The sequence below is a fragment of the Aphis gossypii genome, chromosome X (genome assembly GCF_020184175.1).
Source record: "Aphis gossypii isolate Hap1 chromosome X, ASM2018417v2, whole genome shotgun sequence".
NCBI classification, from domain to species: domain Eukaryota; kingdom Metazoa; phylum Arthropoda; class Insecta; order Hemiptera; family Aphididae; genus Aphis; species Aphis gossypii.
Window position 1 is genome coordinate 24,066,065 of NC_065533.1, and position 24,828 is coordinate 24,090,892.

The 24,828-nt window shown below is 26.5% G+C and overlaps 1 protein-coding gene across 9 annotated transcripts in view; it reads right to left on the reverse strand.

Moving 5' to 3' along the window:
- Positions 1-24,828, reverse strand: part of LOC114120990 (potassium voltage-gated channel protein Shal) — a 65,231-nt gene that overhangs the window by 23,046 nt on the left and 17,357 nt on the right. The window lies entirely within an intron of this gene.

The window sequence follows — 24,828 nt, forward strand, 5'->3', positions numbered from 1 at the left end:
ATAGTAGTTTATTCTTTTTGAATAAAGTTTATACAATTCGATTTTCTCAAGAGTTTTTACAGCATATACTGCTTATCGTTTCTAGTAGCTTAGTACACATTTTATACTTATATTCATTAAAAGGATTCTTTTATATTGCATGAAGTTATTTTATATTATATATATATATCAGATTAAAAATTACGGTAAATTTATTAATGAATTAAATATATTTTGTAGAATAAAATAAGTAGATCTGAAAATAAAGAATAAATTTATTAATAAATAAGTACACATATTTTTTCATATAGAAGTACCCATACTATTAATTTTTTAATCATTTTCATTATACATAAATAAATAATAATATATCAATATATTTTGGATTATATTCTATCATAGTTATGTGTTATTTAATCATTATTTATTCTTATCGTTTTATATAATAGGTAATAATCTTTATTGTGCTTAATACCTACACCATTTTATTTATAAATAATTGCCAATGACTTTGATAAGACAATTTTTTGGAGTATTACATTTTTTTTTTTTATCTATCATTGAACTTGTGCAATCAAACAGCAACAGTTTATTGGTTGGTAAAATAAATCAATATTATTTGTATAAATATTTCTCAATTCCCAGTTTAGTATAGATTAGCAAGATTCGTACTCGTATGATGTGTTGATTATGGTCTACATTTCAAATACCCACTCACGTTTACTCTTCAACAAACAGTTTACCATGTTTGGTTAAAATCTGACACTGATATATTAATAAATAATAATACAGTATCAGAATAGATACTACCTAAGGGATATAAACGTTGTATGGTTACGACTCTGTAATAGACACCAACAGTTAAAATTATGTAAACATTAATTAAACAATATTTTGAACATCAACGACTCAACGACGTCATACAAACTAAATGTGAACTGTTTATTTTATATGAATACATTGAAGTTTAAAATTTTGGTTAAATTACGACAAACAAGTATATAATTTGGTGAGAAAATTTAGTAGAAAATTAATTTTGCATTATCAATAAGCATAAATAGTAATATTTAAACGATAAAAAAATTATGGGCGTTAAATGAATTTCGATTATTAATATTATTCTTACTAGTAACGGTTATTAAAGTAGTCATAAATAAATGGCTATCATTGTCAATATTTCTATAAGTAATCTAATATGTATCTAGTTAGAATTCAACAGTAATACGATTTATATTGACTATATTGTACTGTCTTTATAAAGTCTTAAAATTAAAAAAAAACATATTTACAAGAACTATTATGCGAAGCTTTTTTTTTATCATTTCTTATATTCAGGGAAGTGTTGTACAGTACTAAATATACATTATTGCTACATAAATACATTGACTTAATGTTGTTCTTTTATCTTTAAATGTAATTTTAAACAACTCTTATAATTATTAAATTGAATTTGTTTAAAATAAATATTGTTTTAAAAATTGTTTCAAAATTTGTTTTAGCCATAAAATATTATGAAAGAATGTATAAAGAATATATTAAGAAAATTATAAATATTATAAACGGTTTTAAATTGATTTTTTATTTTCATTTTTAACAAGATTTGTTGTTGACTTTATTGTACAAGAGATTTAAGTAAAGATGACTGGGTTTACATAATATTCTTCTCTTTGCATAGTTAATTAAAATTTTGTTTGAGTTTTTTTTTTTTTACTAAAATCCATTTTCTACGAGATACTTATTTTTACTTTGTTTAAAATATATAAGATGTAACTACAATAATAAAATATTTATGTTGTTTCTTATACTGATTCATATATTTTATGGAATGTTTATATTTCAGTAAATACTGAAAAATAGTTACTGGTTGGGCCTAAATTATTAATTAACCATCCAGGGGAACAAAAATGCGCAGTTTTACTTAAAAAAAAAAAAAAAAACAATAATGAAATAATGAAATAATAAAACAGTTTTTATAATAAAACTTATACGTTAAAAAAATTGATTAAATTATTCATTAAAAAAAATTGAAATTTCCTTTTTGGATTATGACACAAAATTTTTTTTAATTATAGTTGATCATGGAGATCAAAGAAAAACCTATGTTTAATGTGACTATTTGATAAAAAATATAATATCAACAGTAGAAAACAATTTTATAAAGTTATAAATTGAATAAAAAAATTGCAATTTAAAAAAAAATTAGACGCCCATCTACAGTAATAATCACTCCCTATATTATTACTTCTAGTAAGGCCATTGTTATAGGCAAGATTATTATTCAGCATACGGTTTATCTATCTATCTATATAATAATGCAATAATATAAATTAATCAATAACAAAAAAAAAAAAAATGTTTATATTAAATTTAAAAATATATATAACTATTTAAAAAAAAAATGATCAAGAAAATATACTAAGTACAATACTGTATTTATAAATGAAAACAAAATACACGAATACTTTTCTTGGTAAGGCCCACTATATATTTTCAAGAAATTAATTAAAAAAAAAAAATGGTTATGTAAAGGCATTTTTGTAAGTCTGTGAAAGAAATAATTTTTGTTTAAAATTGGCAATTACCTGAATAAAACATTATTGGAACCGGTTTTTACTTTTGAATATATATAATAAAAAATTTAAATTCAAAATAAATCCAACTATATAAAATATTATCTAAGTGTTTAAAATGTATGAAAAGAAAATTGTTAGTAAAATTTTTTGTAAATATTTTAGTTTTAAAAAATCAATCTAAATATTGTTATAGTGTTTGAATACGATTAAAATAAATTTTAAATTACATTTATAGATAATTGATAGAATTATACCCACGTGTTGAAGGGTAGAACACAATTCCGTAATACCCTTATCAGCTAACGTAATTGTGTATACTTTAAATCACACGATTCCGTACGTTTTGTACCGAAGGTTTTAGTGCAGTCTTGTCAGATAAGGTTACGAAGGTATTTGACTACTTAGTTATAGCATTTTATGTAGGTACGTTTTTTTACACAAAAATAAGATCAGAATCTAAAGGACGTTTCAATCAAATGGTCTTAGCCAACAAACAGCGTTTATATCATACTATCAACAAATATAATGAAAGTTTGATTTATAAAAATATAATAAAATATTTTTTAAGTACTCGTATTTGTAACAAGTACCAAAGTATCAAAATATTACAATAGCTTGTAGTTAGTAAAAAATTTTTTACACAATTTGTACTAGGTACTTGGTATTCAATTCAACCAAAAAATGTTTAAGTTTTGATTTTTTCAAGTCCATCAACTTTTTTATAACGCTATATTAACTAAGAAAATTAATGGAATTAATAATAATAAATAATAAATGAAAACATTGTTCGTAAAATTGTATATAATCGTGTTGTTTTTAAGATTCTATTTCGATAATCCATTTTTTGATCAAAACCGAATTAAATCGTATTCCTAAAAAATGTAAAACATATGGAATCGTGCTTTACCACGTGTTTAAATAAATTGGTTACTCGACTACGTGAGAAGAAAATATTGTAGTAGTCAGGATTTTTTTTTTTATACTTAAAGCATATAGAGATACGTCTTACGGTGTTTTTTTTCACTGGTCTTATTAGAAGAAAACACTTTTTGGATCAGTAAGAAATATCAAAAAATGTTTTGATAGATAAGTAAGTACTGAAATAACTGTAATAAAAAAATACGAAAAAACAAAATTGCGGAATTACAGTAAATCTGTTTTAGTCGTTTTAGGGGGATTGGAAGCGTTGGTTTTCTATCATTTTTTAACACGCGCACTACATGGGAATTTAAACGTATTCTATTTCCGACGTATAAATGATTTAGTGAAGCTTAGTGAATTCTAGACAAATATAGTTTTTAGTTATAAATTATGTTTAGTTTAAATTATTAGTAGGTAATTATTTTCTAAGTTATCAAATATTAATGTAGTGTTTACGATATACCCAAGCTCGTTTTATTAAAACTAGTTCCCCAAGTATATTGTTATAGTAACAGTCAATAAAAAATGTATTTACTTTAATAATCAATTAGTATAATATGAACAAACTAATTAAGGTATGTTAGAAGTTAGTGAGTTACTAACACCAAACTTTAAAATGTAATCTAATTAGTTAGTATACAGTCCTGTCAATTTATCTGAAATATATTCAATGCAGTTTAATAATAATTAACAACTTAATTAAGTATCTTTCATTATCTTAAAATTTAAGCTTTCCACGAGTACAAAGAAAATAAATAAGTTATCATTATTTGCTTTTTAAGTTTTGTACTACTATTTTAAATTAAAATAATTAAATACATATTTCTTTGTTATAGAATTAATGTACTTTCATAGGAAATGAATTTAAATTCAAAATGTAGATGATTTTCAAATGGAAGTTTGTTAGATTGTACCTAAAACTAATTTGATTGGAAACGTGTAAAATGCGGTCTTATACATGGGTTATAATAATATCAAATATAATTGTATATCGAAATAAATTAAATGTATAGGTATCATAAATATGGAAGGTCACAATTTGGGCGTGTTTCATTACGAGTATATACTGACTAGTCTAACTATCTATATTAGACACGAATAAAATAAAATAAAGGGTGTCGACCATTATGAGCTGACCAACTATGTGTCTTCACTCTTTAACAATGAAAATATATTTTTATTTTTTATGATGTGTGTAAAATTATTGTAATCCGCTTAATGTATTACTAAATAAGTAAGTAATTATCACGAAAAAATGTATTTATTTTTTTTTATTTTAATTAAAATTATGAAATGCGCTTGTTGGAAATGGCAGTTCGTTTACAAAAGAAAAAATTATGTAGAATGAAGAGCGGAGTTATTTACTCCCTCTTTTTCATCCGATATACTTGATTGACGTTTCAATAAATAGGTATAACAATAAAAACATCTAAATAAGAAATTATTTTTTTCTGATTTAAAAGAAAAAAGAGTTATTGTTATAATTTTCATCATAAAAAGTAAAGATATTATAACGTTAAATAACAAAATTATAGTTACCGATGAATTATAACTTATTTAATGAAAGTAGTAGATATCAATATTATACAAATAATAATAATATTTTTGTTTTTCAAAAATAATTTTTAACTAAGAATTGATGAAAAAATATGCATATTTAAGAGTTGTAGTTGAAATATACAATTTTTACATAAATACTGTATATTTTAGCATTGCATCCAATTATTTTGTACGAGTATGTATGTTTGTATTTTTAAATTTAAAGATAAGAAATGCCCATTACTATATCGTGGGCCAGGTATATCTGAGGGGGTGTTCAAAAGTAAAAAAATTAAAATTAAATGAGAATTTTTATAAAAATCAGTATAGGTTTTGTCATTAAAAATATCCATTTGTATGTATAATATAAAATTTTATTATTGAAAACATGGCTAGGTACAACTACAAGAATTTATATAATATATTATTATATTTATTATTTAATATTATTTAAAAATGTCGTGATAAAAGAATATATTAAAACATTATTAGCACGACAAATAAACGTATATAGTGCTAATAGTAATATAATTATAATATAGTGTAGCTCAAACATTGCAGAAAAAGCTGATGATTTATATAAATGGTTGTCAAATGATTGAAGGACAAGTGGTTCATTGCCAAAAATGTATATAATAGTAGAAAACTATAATTTAATGAGCAACTTTAATCTTTGAACGCATTTTATAAATCACTGAATATACCTAATTTTCTTAAAGTATATTATCTGGAACTATTATTTTAAATTTTAAGTTCAATTATTTTTTTAATCTATCTGTTTTTTAAAAAATGTAATCGTAAAAATAGTATACTCAATTATTATAAATGATTATAAAATCACTTATAGTCCATTTATTTTCATTGTAAGTATAACATTATTCAAGAATTGCAAGACAAATATTTTAATAAAAATATTATATTACATTTTATGTGGTTATGATAAAACACAAAATAAGTTACTTTATAAAAATGTTTAAAGATGCGTCTATCCGTATATATTACTATATGTTCGTAGTCATGGTTTAAAAACCTCCATTGTTTCTAAAATTAATCATTTTGCTTTTTAAAAATGTATATTTTTAGATTATATACAATTGATGAGTATAAAATACAACAGTAATTGCTTGTTGAAGTATTTTTATCATATTCAGTGTTTTTTTTTTTAACTTGATATGGTTGATACATTGTACAATATTGATAAAATTTGAAAATCATACGTTTAGATTTAAAAACCAAGATCTGTTAAACAGAATTAGTTAAGAAATAATAATAAAGTTGATTAGTTATCATATTTTCGAATTTTTTTAGTCGATATTTGAAAAATTCGAACAAATAAAAAAGTAGATGTACGTTTTTGGGACTAGATGTGCAGGTTAATCTTAAGGATATAAATTATGAAATATGTATAAATTTGTATTATTCAAAAAATCAACTAACAAGATACACTTTAGAGTAGTAATTATTTAAACGTTCCCGACTATCAAAAGACGAAGGTATTAACTACAGCTTTATTTAAAAATGATTTCAAGAAAATTCTCAAAATAGTCCAACGAAATGTTACCGAATGCTTTGACGTTTATATTTTAGGGTGTTGGTGCAAATATAAACTGTATATTATTATATTATCTACAACCATCTAGCAAAGTTTCAATACACGTCGCACAATGGCACAATGTATAGTGTTTGTAAGCGTATTATACGACGACATGCAGGTGACGATGACCTAGCTGGTTCTATAATGTGTATTCGTATATACTTGTACCTATACGTTTGTGACGCAAAACTCGGGCCTCGTGGTAAAACGATTGCTATAGGTACGTAGGACATGCTGCGCCGGTGGTATAATGTGCATCAGCAAGGTAGGTAAAATAATTGAATACGTGAAAACACACACACACAAACACACACACTTATATATATATATATATTATGTGTCTGCCGTTGCGCACGTTCTTGGTGATTTTCCAATTTAAAGTTAACGAGGTAATGGCGCGGATGTTTAATAAACTGAATACATATATAAGCTGAGGTATATAGGCATGTGTATGTGTATCCGATCATTATGTAGAACCGGGTTGGAATTCTAACACGAAAAACAATATCGGGGTGTATGCGTTAAAACTTGATATACGAGCTGTTTCAATAAGTATATGCCCACATCATTTTTTGTTTTTAACAACGCGGTTATTAAAAAATCTGATTTTCCACATTTAAATATTCTCGAGATGTTTTTTTACTACTTAAGAAATGTCCCGCGGAGATAAAACTTCTGCTTTTCAAACGAGAACACTTCCTGTTCTGCTGCTGTAAATTATTTAGTGGATAATTTTTCTTAAACTTTTGGCGTTAGGTTCAGAATCAAAATCCGCACGAGTGGTTTTTGAGTTCTTTAACTTTGTTCGCTATGGACGTATCAAAAAAAAAAAAAAAAAATCATCAACTAAATACTTACTTTACTTTTACAGTAAAAAAAAAAAAAAGAAAAGAAGCGTTCTCGAGACAGAAGTTTGTATCGCCGCACTGGACGCTATACCTGCAGAGTATATATACATATATATGACATAAAAAATTCCAAATATCAGAATTTGAATAAATCGATTGTCAAGGGAAAAAAATGGGGATGATGAGTATATGCGGTCGGTGAACATTTGCCCTGTTTTTACTCTCGCACGCGGCCTGAAACTCGCACGTTTGCAAATAGAAACCGTATCGTGCGACGGATATATAGAGGGTAAAACGTCGGAGTAGCGTGTGCGTGTCGTAGTATATATTCACTTAAGATAACCGAGCGGGGGCCGTATTATGTTACGAGCGCGGCGTATGAGAGGGTGCGCGCGCTCGTGTGGGTGTACACGCACGTGTTTTGGGGTATGTGTGTGGGTTAACTACGCCGATCGCTGCAGCAGCTATAGCAAGCTCGGTTCGAAACCGTTGGACCGTGAATACATTAGTTACACGAACGGCAGTGGCTCTTTATTTCACATATAGTTTACCGCGGCACACATTAGCCGCTCGGTTCGCCGCCCGTGTCGCTCACGGCGAAACTCCACGGAGTTGCGCGTCTCCCCTATATACGTATAATAAAGGGCCGCGAGACGACCATCGCGATAACATATAGTTTCGCCGACACCGTCGTGACCGCATCCGGGTTCTTATACCTACGTTTTACCGACTGCGCCCGAATCGCCGATATACAGGTACCTATAGCTGCTGCAGTGGCCTATATTATACCGCCGGACGCCGCCGTGTCGTAATTCCATATAATAATATTATTCAAACATTATCGGCCGGGTACGCCGTTTTTGTATTTTTAACTGCAATCGGTGAATTTTTCCATGCTACTTAATATATACCTATATAATACGAAACGACAGTCAATAAATTATTGCAGGGGAAAAGGTACCAGAACGTAAAGTTTGGTCCTTAAAATCTGTACGAAATAATAAGAATAATAAATCAATTAATTAAATTAGCAGACTGCGAGTGTATATTCTTCAAGAGTCGAGAAGCCGTAGCTGATTGATTTTATTGTTTCCAATAGCTATATACAGTTACAAAGTAAACCCTTAACTCACTCATCGAGACTTGGCCAACTGTTTGTTCAAAAAGACCGATAGTCGTACGTCTCCCGGGTAGACGAGTTCTTTTTTTATTCGCGAAACATACGCGCTCGAGAGTATGGCCGGCACTCGTGGTTTATCATTACACTGAGAGTCGCGTACAGTTTATTATCCTATATACTCTATAGGAACAGCACTTTTAAATCGTATCGCTGTAAGTCCAAACGTCACATTCACGAGAACGTCCGAAACCAAACCGGATTGAAACGGAGAATAAAGAGATAAAGAGAGTATATTATTATTACGCGAGTGAGACGCTGCAGAGGGCACGGACTCTGTGCAGCTTATCGGAATTTCTCGATTGGCGTGTCGTGAAAATTCGAACTTTTATTTTTAAATGTAGCCTGAAACTCGACGAAATCGACGTTTAAAAATAAAAATAAAAAATACCCAATAATATAGACGAAAATTTATTTCAATATTTTAGCGCGCGGAAGTGTAGTGTTTTTAAACGACCGGTTAATGCCCGCAAAAGTACTCTATATCGCCAGTATCGCTGCGTACACTCGCTGTATACTATAAATACGCGCGTCCACAGAAACGGGCGGTCACAACTTTTAGTAACTCGTATATTATATTACGTATATTTGTAATGATGTGCTCGCGAGGAAAATAAGTCTGGGAACCACTGCGTTATAGACACGCTCGTGCAGAGAGACAGACGCACAGCAGACTTTATTTCGCGCGGACTGTGCGAGGGTACATATGATAAATTATCATCAACAACATTTCATAAAGCGCGTACTATACACGCGTGTTCACGCGAATAATAATAAATAATATGTTTGCAGTTTGTTCGTCTTTACACGTCACGTGCGTACGTGTCTTGGCGTCGGAGGCGGTAGCTATGTATGATGAACTTTTGCGCGGAATTGACGAACTACCCGCCGCCGCACGCAGTCCGTCATAAACTTTCACCGCGCGGTTTATTTCGCGTGTACGAGCGGTGCGCACGCGCGGCGGCCGGGTCGACGAGGCATACTACACACAATCGACAAACGACAACCGTTTTTTTCCCGTCTAAACGTCCTTTTTCTCTCCGTCCCTCTCTCGCGCGCCCCCCTCTCGCAGCCGCCCCCTTTACCCCCCCCCCCCCCACTCGTTCGGCCCTCTCGCGATTTATTTTTTTTCGACCTCGCACAAAGGACGCGCCGAACATGCAGCACGTCCGTTGCGGTATTGTTTTAGTTTTTAGCGTCACCCTCGCCGACCGCCACTGACGGCTTATTTTTGGTTTTTTTTAGAATTTTTTTTTTTTTTTTTTGTTGTTGTCCGGACGCGTAACGGCGCGTAGTTGATTGTGCGTGGATTTGAATACGGGTGCAGGCGAGGAGGAAACCGTCGCGCGAGAGTTTATTACATATGTATATCGCGCGCTCGCGTGTGTGTGTGTGCAGCAGACATTTATAATATTAGCTGTACACGCAACTATAATAGTGGCGAAAAACAAAAATAAAAAAACGATGAATTATATATATTGCGCGATCGTCCGTCACGGCGTTTTTATTATATTATAATAATATACAGGACGAGATACTCGTGTATAATAATAATAATAATAATATAGTAAACCGTCTCTCGCCCGAGTCGGGGCCGAACTATATATAACAGTGTTATGTTATTGTTATATTATTATTATTATTATTATAACGCTTACGCGGTATATGGTATATATAGGTATATAAGTATTGTAAAATATAACGACGACCCCAGAGGTGTACGACGGGGTTGTGCGTGGCTGCACGCCGTGTGCGAGGATAGCACACCACTACTCATCCTGTATATGTATACGCCTCGGTCGGTATATAATATTATATGGCTATTAATAATATCGTATCATCGTGCGCGTATTATATTACGACGGATCGTCGTCGCGGATCGTTGTACAGCCAACACCGATTTATATATACGATCGCGCGAGATATATAATATATAATATATATATATATATAAATAAATATGAGGTTATATGACGTACAATATATTATATTACACGAATAATTATTATCGTAGGTAGCCATATATTATGGCTGTATAGACGCGCGCGCGCGCGTGTGTGTGTATAATATAATATTATGCGTATACGCGCGGGCGTATTTGCTCGCCGTGGCCGGTTACGCGCTAGGTTTAAAAACGTATTTTTTTTTTAAATAATATCATAAACGTACCCCTATTTTTTTATGAACGTAATACGGTTACGCGTATTATAATAATATAGGTACGCGTGATAAATAGAGCCGTATATATTCTTATACACACATCGTTATAATATATAATATTCGTTGAGTATATATGCACAGTGTATATAGGTACACTGCTGCACCTACGCAGCGCGTTGTGTGCTTTTAATTAATATCTGTGAAACAAAAAGTGTGAATTTCGATTAAATAAAAAAAAAAAAAAAACACGAGTTACCTACTTTGTTTTAGTTATACGTTGTTCTGCGAATACGTTTATAATTTATTCATTTTTAATAGACTGAACTGTTTGACTTACGGCCAACGTAGTCTTTTTACCGTTTATTTATCATTCGGTCTTTTGGTAGTGGCCAAAATTATAAACGTCAAATCTTTATTTTTTACATACTTTAGTCGTACATTAAAATAATAATGGTTATAATAAAAGTAACTGGACTAAACTAACTTATTATGAATTTATTGTTTGAAATATTTTACACGATGGTCAACAATTAAAAAAAATATATATGTATTAACTGCAGGTATTTTAGATGACTGACTATAAACGTAAACAATTTTTTTTTCAAGACGCATTAATTGTGAAAAATATATTTTCATTCTGTGAAATTCGTCATTTAGCTATTTAGTTATTGAAACTACTGTACATTAAAAACCATTAAACGATAATAAAAGCGTATATTATATTAAAACAGGAGACGCGTTTTATACAAAGTAACTGAAATATATTTATTTATTTCCACAACCAACTCTCTACAGTTAGATTTCATATTATCTATTAAATAACATGTAGCTATAGTTTTTAGATTATCTTATACCGTTTACAAGGTCGTTTTAAAATAGAAGTTTTTAAAATTCCATACAACCCCCGAACTTGGAGCATAAAAATATTTATGCTGTAAAGATAAACATCGTCATACGACCATACGATAAATCAGTAGTAAAATATAGCAAAGCACCACTTTTGCCTATACAATACGCCGTACATAATAAATGCGTATAAAAAAAACTGGATATCTCACTTTTGCTGTATAGTTACTAGTTAGTTTCAAGTGTACCACCTAATGTCTCTGTATGTAATAAAAGTGTTAAAATTATGCATTTGTATGTTTAAATTATTGTAAAACATGCAACAAACATATTTTATAAAACAGTATCAGGAGCGAACGAGAAGGGTGGATCAATATCTATTAAAATTGTATTTCTAACTTTAAGAATAGTTTATATTTTATTATTGATTATATTTTGTTAATTAAGTAAGTTGTACTATATTTTAAAGTCAATACTAACATACCGTAAAATAGAGTGAATAGGTTAGTTGTATAAATATCTTAAAATAATTCTAAATATTTTGAAAATGTCATCGAGTAGAGAACATAATAATGTACCTAAATTATAGCGAATATTATCAAGTTATCTGCGATTAACATAATTTAACCAAAATAAAATAATTGAAATCGATCTAATATTTTGAAAATTTGAACATTTTGTACTAAAAAACTGTGACTATGTATTGTTTTTATTTTTAATTGTTGTACTAAAAACTAATTATGAAGAATCTTTTATTAAATTTCAAGATTTTTAATAAAAACCAAAATAGTAATATTATATAGATAAACTACAATTTTAAAAAGTAAGCAATTATAAATGTAAAAAAGAAAAAGAAAAAGAAAATAGTGATGTATAAAATATGTAAAATATTTTGATATGAATATGATATCTATCTAGAAATTTATATTAAACTTGAGTACTTGACTATAAAAAAATGGAAGCCCCTTTAATTATAATCTTCAGAGTTATTACAAAAATCACCAAATCCAATACATTGAAAAATTTAAGTTGCCTAGTTTTGTTTTTCCAATAATATTAAGAAAAATACAAGAAATTTCATGCGTTTGACTCCAAAAGCACCATATTGAAACTATTTTTACCAAAAACCAATTCATTCTTAAAGTTTGAGTAAATTTTGATTCAAAGCACTAGTGTCTGATAAAAAAACATATTATAAAACTATTACAGTCTTTGCTTCACTTAAAATCTAAAATTTATTTGCAGGTGTGGAAAATTCATTAAAATTTTATTACATCAGTATGGATTATAATGTTATATTATTAAAAATCATTGAAAAAATGGAGCTTGGTTAACTATAGTATTTACCGTAAATTTAGGTATAATAAAATTAAAATATGATTGATGTTTTAAAAAGTTAATTCAATAAACTATAGAAGCATTAAAACAACAGATGTAATCCCAATATTACCCAAAGCCATTTATTTTTTTAAAAGAAATTTAATAAAATAAATAATGACGGAATTTTAACATGAAAATGTCGATTTATGATTTGACGTTTAAAGGATACTCAAATAAAATAATAATTGATGAAAGTTTTTGTTTCTAGGATAATTCATTGTTGTAATTCAAACTAAATACATTTTGTTGAAAATGGATATGTTATAGTAAATTTAATATATTTTTTTCAGTTTTTAAAGTAAGGTTTTAGAAAACTACTTTAATAATTAAAAAAATACTTTTCTCAAGTACTCACTCAATAAGTAGAGAACTTAAAACAATTTCAGCATATTTCTACTAAAAAAAGTTACAACAATAAAAATGTATTATGCAGAAAATAAATTTCCTGTATACTGTTAAAATATTTTCAATGTGTTGAATTTAGTAATTCCGAGCATTCATAGCTACTGTTATTTTTTCGGAAATAAAAAAAAAATGATTAATTAAAATTCGGATTCCAGTTTCAAAAATGATAATAATTGTACTCCGGAATAATAAATTAACAGTTAAAAAAAATAATGATGATCTTTCTTTGTTTTCACCGAGCTTTAAATGGTTTGTGTAAGATAGTAATCTACCGAAGTATGGCTATAATAAAATATGTATGATTTCAAAACAATTAGTAAGGTAATTAATTCTATTGTAGTCACTAGGATCAATTTGTAAACACGAAAAAAAATAAACACATTCTGTACATTAATAAAGTAGATCGTCTAGAATAAATGAGTGTTGTGTTTTCGTTTGATAGGAATCGCAATTTTTGTCTCGAAACAATTATAAAAAACACAGTTTACCAGTTTTACCACGCAATTATCCTTTTAATATATAGGTATCTAATACATTGTGCTTAAGATCAGAAGTCAAAGATAAATAGTGCTGCTTACAGCTGTGTTAAATATTTATTTTGGTCTTAATAAAAATGTAACTCTAATGATTTGTCATTTACTATTACGTTTTTTATTTATTATAAAAAAATATGGTTTCATCTTGGATATTTTAATTGGTACTTATTACGCTGCCGCAAGCGTTCTAACAATATGTTTCAACTTTATTGGTTATTGTGATTAGCGTTTCCAATATTAATAATTCTGTTACGGTTCACGCGGCAGAAGCACGATGATGCGATGCATATACAAATTGCAAGTCCGGACTTTTTTCGAACAGAGGAAAGCAAAATGCCAATTCATTAAGTCCACCTTGGCTCTCTAGTTTACTGCTCGATAGTAACTACAAGTCGACTCGTCACACGATAGCTTGTTATTGATTAATTCCGCTTCGACTGAGTCTTAATAATATTAATTTATTGTAATTTTTTATACTTGTTCTGTTTTTAAAACCTACATAACTTGTAATGTAGAGCTCTTCTTGTCATACCGGCGAAAAATATAAAAAAAATAAATAAGGAATATATTGAGTGTTAATAAAAAATTGAAATGTAACGATAAAACTAAGTACTCTCTTTGCAGTTCTATGATGGAAATAGTACATTTCCTCATATATCGAAATGCTTTTTATGCAATTTTATGAAAATGAGTTTTGAATTAAAACAAGTAGCTAAAGCAGTGTTTCCTAAATTATTGGCCATGACATTTTTTTATGAGTCTTAAATAAATATTCATAAGATCAATGTAATAAATTATTGAATTATATTAAAATTGTATTATTAAATTATAATTTTTATATGGGATAGTGATAATATTTTTTGTACATATCTAATAGTGAGTTGCTATACAAAAAAGGTTAAGAAATACAGAACTAGAATTTAATAGCTAACTTAACCGATTAATTAATATTGCAGGCAAGCTGAGATACCACATCATAAAGGTAGGTACTTGCGGTATCTTCTAAGTATACGTCTAAATAATATATTCTGTATTTATTTATTAATGTATATTTCAAAACGAGACGAATTTAATTGACAAGATATTTATAACGTTTGAATTCATTAGAATCGTTAGGTATATATATATATTTAAGTATTTAACATTAAAACATGTAAAAACTAAAATTAATGATTCACAAAATATTCTTAGAAATGATGGGTCCTCGTTAGTTAGATATTGTAATTTTAACAATAAAGCGATTTGACAACTAGTATGACATACCCCCAATGTATTCCCATCTTCCGTATGAAATTCCGTATTGAAAATTGTTTGTGGCGTTTATTATACCTATTTTAATGCGAATTTACATTTTAAATTCTAGTAATAATACCACAACTTTTACTTGCATGAAAAATTGGAAAATATTAAATTTAATAAACGACAAGAACAATGATAATGGCAGAAAAAATCTTAATTTTGCAGACCATTATAAGCTTACTAAATAATTTCCCTTTAAGTTTTAGCAAGCCTTTAAACATTTTCACCTCTCGATATTTTATGCTTTATAGACGATTTATTACATAATATAGGTATATATAACGCTTGTATGAATGAATATAAATACCCCACTTGGCCACTTCTACTCCTATACATAGCATAGGTGGTGTGGCAAATGGTTGTCAATCACTTGTATTCAACATTCTGGATATATTACCAGAAATTTGATAGATAGCTCGTGTAAATATATTTATTCTAATGAACTTCAATCAATATTTAATTGTATATATCGATTAACACCAAATATTTTTAAATCTTATAAAATTATTTCATGGTTAAAAATCTTTGGAGGTATAATCAAAAAAAATAATATTTTACTTTCAAAAGTAAAAATTCGTATTTATATTATAATTTGTGATTTGTATTAAAATCAAAAAATCTTAAGTTATAGTGACTTTGGAATTTTAAAAAATAAACTACAAAAAAACATTATACATATAGGGGTAACAATGATCATAGAGCATATTCTATAATTCTGTGATCTAATCAATAATGTAAATAAGAAACTATAATATACATAATACATTATACTTATATAATTAGTTACCACTTATCAATATAATATAATGTTGTAGTCGAGTGACGATGTCAGTTAATTAACACTACTAATGAATAAACAATGAACACATTATTTTACGTTATTAAATATTATAAGAACTGGACAACATCGATGTTTATATAAATTTCATTAAAAATAATAATAAATTAATAGTAACAATTATTTTAGTATGTATTACGTATATAAGAATAAAATTAGTAATGTTGTTTATTAGTCATATATCTTAGGCAAGATTTATGATAATTTTTTTATTTTTGTAAAATTAATAGTTATAAATTCGATCATTGTATTTCAAAAATAAATATTATTAGTATGCCAAGAACATGAATTTGCCATTTTCAGTTATTTAAAATAATTGTTGAATTTATCTACTTAACTTTATCTCGATGTTCATTAACTCGATTGGAAAATAACACAAATCGATTACAAAATGATTTCATATTGCTTCATTTCAAAAGTCAAACGATCAGGGAATTGAAGATGCTTAAATTGGAATGTCAAATCTGAAGGAATGATTGGTATCTTAGGAATGAAATTATTTTCGCATGCGGTATGTCCAGTCATGATGATTGCTTCAATCATATTTGATATCAGTTTCTTTGTAGAGAGTCGTATTCCATTGCAGTATGTTTGAGAGAAGCATAATTGTTGCCCCAATTTAATATTTATGTATTATTATAAAACTATTGTAAAACGAGAGAATTTAAATTAGCTTCATTGTGTTCAAAAATTCTGGTGTTTAGTATGATTTTTAAAAACAAATGGGTATTTAGTATAATTTCTATAATGATTAAAAATAAGTTATTTGTTATCAATATATTTTACATACCTTACGAGTATATATTAATTAAAATTAAATATTACCCATTGTTCTTAATTTTGTATTGTGTATCGCAAAGTATGAAATATTTTAATAGTATGTTGCCATGACACTAAGGTTGTGAAACACTGATCTAGAGAATACAAAAAGAATATGCCACAACATTTATCGAAAACTGCCTTTATTACCCTCTCTAACGCTCCCTTTTGATATCGACCATTTTTGGCTAATTATTTTAATGTGTACTGTACTACTGTCAGCACTCAGCAGATTTGTATTGTAATTTATTTCTTTGAATATCTAATTTTGGAGAGCTAAATCAAGATTTCGATTTAATTGTAGAAGTCTAAAGCTTTTCAGGTCTGATTTACCAAACAATATAATCTTATTTATTTTTAATGCAGGTTAGAGCATTTTATTTTAGTTCAGATCTGTATTCTGCTGTTGGACTTTTGCTTGATGCAGAGTATTTTCAAATAGGACTTCCATATGGTTTATCCGTAACTATTAAGGGCCTGGCATAAAGAATTTTTACATCGTGAGTATTTTGAAATTAACATAATGAAGTACCTATGAGTATATTATAATATCATTTGTGGAATTTTCAAATAGACATGTTTAAGCAGTTTTCATTGCAACATTTAAGGGTAAAATGTCATTAAGTTGTAAAAATTACGTGGTTTAATTCAATATTTATTCTACTTCTTTTGTGATTATGTAACCATGGAAATAATAATTAGATCGATTAACATCACAGACTACCGTGAAGTTGAAGTATTAAAATTTTAAACTCGATCGAAGTATAGTTTTAGCGTTTACTAATCCTTACGTAAATTAACCGTGACTTATATCTAACCCAATAATACATCAAATTTAAATCATTTAAAGTATAGAAAAAATTGCATTCGCAAAAATATCGTACACAACACAAAAATAAGATGGAATATTGCATTTACCATTAATATTTTATTAACAGTAGTCTCGCCCAGCAAGTTACCGTGATCTTTTATGTCAGTCTTATGAAACTGTTGTTATATTTTTGTCAATTCTCGTTGTATTCTCGGTTGTTACAAACTATAGTTTTTGAAAATCAGACAATATATTATATTTATATTTGTAAAATATAAATAATAACTAAAAGCAAAACATGCATAAATTGATTTATTATACGGCAGCTAACTTAAGTTAATTGGGACGGTGGTTCCTACTCTATCATTTAGTTTAATTAATGTATTATTTATAACATTGGAATTGCTATTTTGTTAATAATACTATGTTCAGTGATTAATTATTTTTATTATGGGAATATAACTATGTAAATGTATATTAAAAAGATCCTTTTTGATACACATGGTGCACGCAACTAGTCTATCTGCAGAAAGTGAATAGAAATACTAGTACGTATTAAACTAAAACTAAATTGGTTCCACTATAGAATTAAAAAAAAGTTATTTAACTGCCAATTTATATTTTCTTTGTTTATGGTGTATTTTATGTTATATATTATAACTTGATACAGTGTTACTTTTTTTTTTTTATAAAATTAATCAATCTAAAAAGCCCACTTATATTATAAAATAATTAAAATATAAAATATAACATTTTAGATCTCAAGTATAAGCAAGGAATGAATTTACTTTAAAATTATGTGTTATTTTTTTTCATATTTATATATCTGTGTACTTCTAACCGAAAAAATGCATTAGATTGATCTCTTCTCAGTTTTTGTTCTTATTGTACTTCAGGTAGGGAATTATAACATGTAGATTGTATTTTATGAAGAAAATTTTTTTAATGTCTTTGCACTTACTTAAGGAAATCCCACTAAAAACTGTTAAAAATGATCTAATTTACGACATCTTAATTTCCATAATATCTATAAATTTTAATATTTTAATAAATTTAAAAATGACTAATTGTTAGAGAGTTTAAAGTCTCGTTAATTCTTTAAAATACTAGTATAAAATTAGTAAAGTTTAATTTTAAATTTTATAAAGAAAATTTAAGTATTTTTCTACTTCATGTGCATTTTATCATTTTAAAAAATTCGGAGTTATCATTACATTTTCAACAAAGTAAAAGAACAATAGTTTTTTAAGCTATTAGAATTATTTTTTTATTTTTAAAAATACATATTTATTTATACTTTTGGAACAATTTCATTAACAATAACTTTAATCAAACTACAAATCAATGAAATGAATGAATTATTGTATTTTAAAATGTATAATGTATATAATATTAGGATGTATATGGAAGGGTCACTATGACATTGTCTTGTCTATTTTTATATTGCCCCACTCTATTAACTTGTTTAAATTAAATAAGGTTTATAAATACATTATTGGTTTATTGCATATTTAATTTATATAAGTATGTAGACAATTTAATAAAATTATTATTTATCTGAATTTCAAACAAAAAGTTTCTGTAATTGTAAAAGTCTAAAAATAAATTTTACAGAACTCGTAAAATAAATTACAAAAAGCTTCATCACAATGTGTAAAATAGAAAAATGATTGTTTATAAAAATAATAAAAAAATTGGAAATAAATCACTTTTACACAAAAATTTTAAATTGCTCTCTCTTTCTCTATATATATATTAATTTGTGTTTTGTACTTAGCTATACGTACATAGATAGCATGTAATTTAGTTTGTCATAATCAAATAGAAAGATATTCTTCCCCCATGGTGATTAGTAAATTCAATCGTATATACTTCATATAGTGGTAAGAATATCATAACTATTATAGTTGGGCGTTTATTATTTATTATTTACCAAGTTATAATACTGTAATGTATGTTTGCATATTGTTTCTACGATGTATTATAATATAGATACTCGTATTAAATGTAAACAATTAAATACAAACCGATATTTAATTTTTATGAAACCTTATCTAATTCAAAGAAATAATAATGATGATAATGTTATTGTACAGATAATTGCGAATTGTATAATATACTTTGAAAAAATTTTATATGACATTTAAAGCTAGTGAAAATGTTTGTTGCTAATTTACGCTTTATTTTTTTGATATTAGATTCAGTTTTAAATTTGTTTTTCATTAATTAATTGACTATGGTTTTTATTTAATCTTTTTTATATTAACTACAGAAATTATTTCTTAGTTAAAATTATTATTTTATTTTTAATTTTTACTATGGTTCTTTATATACAAATTAATTTGTATTAATCATAATTAACATATTATTTTAGCATTAAAACTATTGAAATATGTGTGTATTTATATGTTAATTTAAATTAATTTTTTAAGAAATACTTACAGTTTTTTTTTAACAAGTATTTAAAAATTAAAAATTGATAATTTAAATTGTGCACACAAATTTGATATTATATGAAATTGGAGATAAAACCATTGTTTTAAAATGTTTTATTAATGAATTTTGAATGCTTTAAATTCGAAGAATTTACCTACCTACACAATCTACACAAAATCCATTATACCCCTTTATAATGTTGAGGTTTTTGTACCTACCTATAATTAATATTGTATTTTATATCGTTCTTTTGTTAGAACTCGATAATTACTTTAAAATGAATATATATGCACATTGTACACTGTATATAGACACAATGATAAAGTATAAATATTAAATATAGAAATAATTTTTTGTACGAACATTTACTTTTTAAATGAGCAATGGCTAATAAGTTACAAGAAATAAGCAGTAAAGAAGCAAGTAGCTTATGAAATTTACTAATCCTATAGATAAAATTTAAAACTTTTAATATTCATATTAAAAGATAAAAAATACATTAATTATAAAAATCATCTCTATATGAGGTAGTTATATTCTTTAATAATTGGTTTTAATTTTTGTATCATATATTATATTATATATAAATGTGGGAACCAATATAATATATAAAAAAGTATATTAATATTATATTACTATACAGTATACATAAGTGTACCATTGTATACTTATATTTTGTATTCGGTGATTTGAAAATTAAACTTTCAATGAAATTTAAAATTATTATACTGTTTAAGTAGCAAGTATACAATCAACTATTATCAAATAGGTATGTTATTTTTTATCGTAAGTATATAATTATTAATTTGAAATATTGATAATTTATAAATGTATGTATTATTTTAGAGAAATTTTTTGAAGAACGATTAAATCTCTAAGTGAACTGAACAACAATGTATTATAATTGCTTTTGAGTGTGAACATTTGTTGACTGAAATAAAAAAAAAAAAAACTAATACTTTTTAAGGGTAAGATCTCAGAGGTTCTTTTTAATGAAAATTGCACATTACTTATTAATTACAAATTATATTAACAATTGAAAAATAATAAACGTATAACTATAATAATAACAGTATAAATACGTAGTTTTGTAAAAATAAGATGAATTACAGACTTGTAGGTTACCACACAAATCAATTTATTATTGTGGATCTATTTGTTTTAACGTGTTAATTTTTTTTTTTTTTATAAATATAAATTTACTATAAGTGTTCAATACTGTAAAATTTATAGTATATAAGGTAATTACAGGTACCTACTTAAATACTAAACTATTTACTATTTTAAATGTACACTCAGTGGCGGATTTTCAAAATTTTTCTGGGAGGGGGTCCTGTGTTATATTATATTATGTTTATGTATGTATACTAGGGGTCAGACTCTGTGTATGCATTATATTATATATATGTATATATCAGTGTCTAGGGGGGGGGTCCAGACTCCATGGACCCCCCCCGTAAATCCGCCACTGTGTACATTTGTCTTACATAATTATGTAAACTTCAATTAAAAATAATATTTAAGAAAGTTAATTGAAAAATTAAAGGCATTTTTCGGAGTTTGACATTTTTGATAGGCATACCTACTAATATTTGTAATAAATACCAACAGCTGTTAAGCACATTGTGAAAAGTGAAAACCAATATTTTCTTATTGTGTTACTCAAGTTAAGCTTATAAGGTATATGTGTTCAATCAACTCAAAGTTTTTCGAACATGGATTTAGTTTACAGACATTCATGAGCTTACCTAAATCCGTAACGAGTAGGTATAGTACATTTATTTTAAGTAATTTCCTACAGATAAAATATATACCTTAAAACCTATATACTGTAACTAATTTAATGAGTGTTTTTACGGAGAAACTGGATTTCTTGGTGTCACAGTCGATTGATTGTGTTGACTGTACACATGTGGTAATTGTACCTCTAACAATAAATCTGAATCTAAATCAAAATCCTCTATATCCTATACCACGAAACCGTATAAAGAATATCACTCAATCAACGTCCAACTAGAATCGACTATCGATTTATACATCATCATTGTGCTGTAAGCCTTCCTATATACGGTATATATATAGTACAATATATACAGGCGGTGTAATATAAAATTGATGTATGTTGTATGTGTTTATTTATAATGGTGTATCTATAGGTGTAGTATATACCTACTAAATTGCTTAGGTATATATATATATATATATACTTTTATAGTTCTATACAAATATATAGTAACAGATAGTATATCAATGTATATAGCCTATGGTATGTATTATCATAGTATAAAGTACACTATACTAGCGACCAGTGTAACTCGATGCTGTTGTTTGCAACCCCTATTATATTATATTGATACATTTTATAAAGTTGCGAATTGGATCTTAAAATAAAAATAATTAAACACAAACGCTTTACTTTCGTTCAGGCGGGACGATCATATTCCTTTGGTATAGTATTATAATATCTATAATGTACGTATATTAAGTGTTTAGGTATTATTCAATTTTTATTTTTGTTAATTATTAAATGACATTTCTTTTTTTTCCGTTTAGCGTAATTAAATACTTTAAGCTCATAATAAAATATTTATTTATTTATTTAATTACTATAAATCATATTACATTTTATACAAAAATATTTAAAATATTTGTTATACAAAAATGCTAATTATTATTAGTTGTTTTGTTAATCAAACGATAGTTGTTTTTAGTGGATCTCATTATTGGTTGTATGTACTGATACAGAAAAATTTAAAAATGGCTATGAGCCATTATAAATGTACACTTAGAAAACTATTATCATGAATTATAAACAGTAGAATGGTACTTACTTAGTAGTTAGTACATATACTTGGACAAAAAAAACTAATTGATAATATTACAGATTTTCGATATTTGATAATTTTATGTACCTATTGTATAAAACCTATTATACATTTTATATGGTATGACTCCAAATTTAAATTAAAAACAGGTGAATAAAATAATATTAAAATACTTAAATCTAATTATTTAAATATTGGAATTATACTTAATCTCTTGGTTTAAAATGACTAAATTTGAGCATGAAACATAATATGTTTTAAACGTAAGTCATTAAAATTATAATTAAGTTTTAATACCGTATCTTAGTATTTTGAATATTAAATTTACTCATGCAAGAGTTTATACTTTGGCATACGATAACATATTAAACATGTAATGAACTATATTGCGATAAGAAAACTAAGATGTATACTTTTAGAAGTTGCCATATTCATTGATTCATTGATTTATATTAAGATATAGGTATTATATATGTGTACAAATATATTGAATAGGTAACTTTAAAGATATGAGTATATAGAACGTAGGTACTATACTTTATTAAATAATTTAATTGCTTTTATTGTTTCATATTTAAATTTACATATTTCATATCATATTTAGTTAAATAAATTCATGGTTAATTTAAATAACTTAAATAAACTTGTATTTAGTTTTTATAAAAAAATCTCTAAGACTTAGAATATGTTAATATTAAGGCTTAAATATCGATATCCCACAAACTGAACTGACGTAATTCTTAAAGATAATGAAAAAAAATGTTTAATCCATTAAAAACTTGAAAAAAAAAATTCAAATCATTCTAAATATACTGAGCTGCAGAATTTAAAGAATAAATAAAGTGGGAGTCTGTATCGGAAAATAATATGGGCAGGTACGGAAGAACATGTAATTTAAATGAAGTTTAACTCTAACATAGGTCGATTTGAAACATACAAGTTAGACAAAGTTAGTAATTACATTATAGAAACGTGTACAATCTTTGATAAATGTGACCTTTACAAAATATATACGAATAAATCAGAATAATTTACATGAGTAATTAGTTCCGAATAGTTAATTGTTAGAATATATTTGTTATCGAATACCTAATCACAATGAATGTAAAAATGATCAAATATATTATTCACTCATAATACCAATTTATATTAAATATTATTTTTGTTGCTTGTCAGCTTGAAAATTATATATAAGGGTATTGGTACGTCATATTGAATAAAAATATAAAATAATTTTAATTTTAAATTAAAAAATTGAAAAAATTGAATGTTTTATATTATTAGTATCACATAATTACTTTTATCAAAATGAATAAGACTATTACAGTGGTCTGTCTCTCGTATTAAGTAACTAGTAAGCATGTATTTAATTATCTATTCATATTTGTGGTGTGTTAATGTGATTTTTAGACATGAACGTAAAAAATAAGAATACAACAAACATGAGAAGTTTGCATATATTTTTTTGTTATATTTATATTAAATCAATATTTGTAAAATGTAGTATTATAAATACTTTTATTTTTTTTTCTGATCTGTCAACATGGATATAATTGAAATTAACATATTTTAGCCTTCAGATATGTATCAACTATATACGAGTATACCTAATTACTTTTAATCCTCACCAATTATTTTCCATGGAAAATGGATTATATTTTTATCAGTAGTTATCGATAACACATAGTTTATTTAAAAATATTAACACGTACAGGGGAAAAAATGTAATTTATTAGGTACTCTTATTGTTATAATTTTAGCTATAAATTACAATAAATTTAAAATAATATTAAATCATATTTTGTTAATTCAAATTGTTATTGATATTTATAGTTATTTATG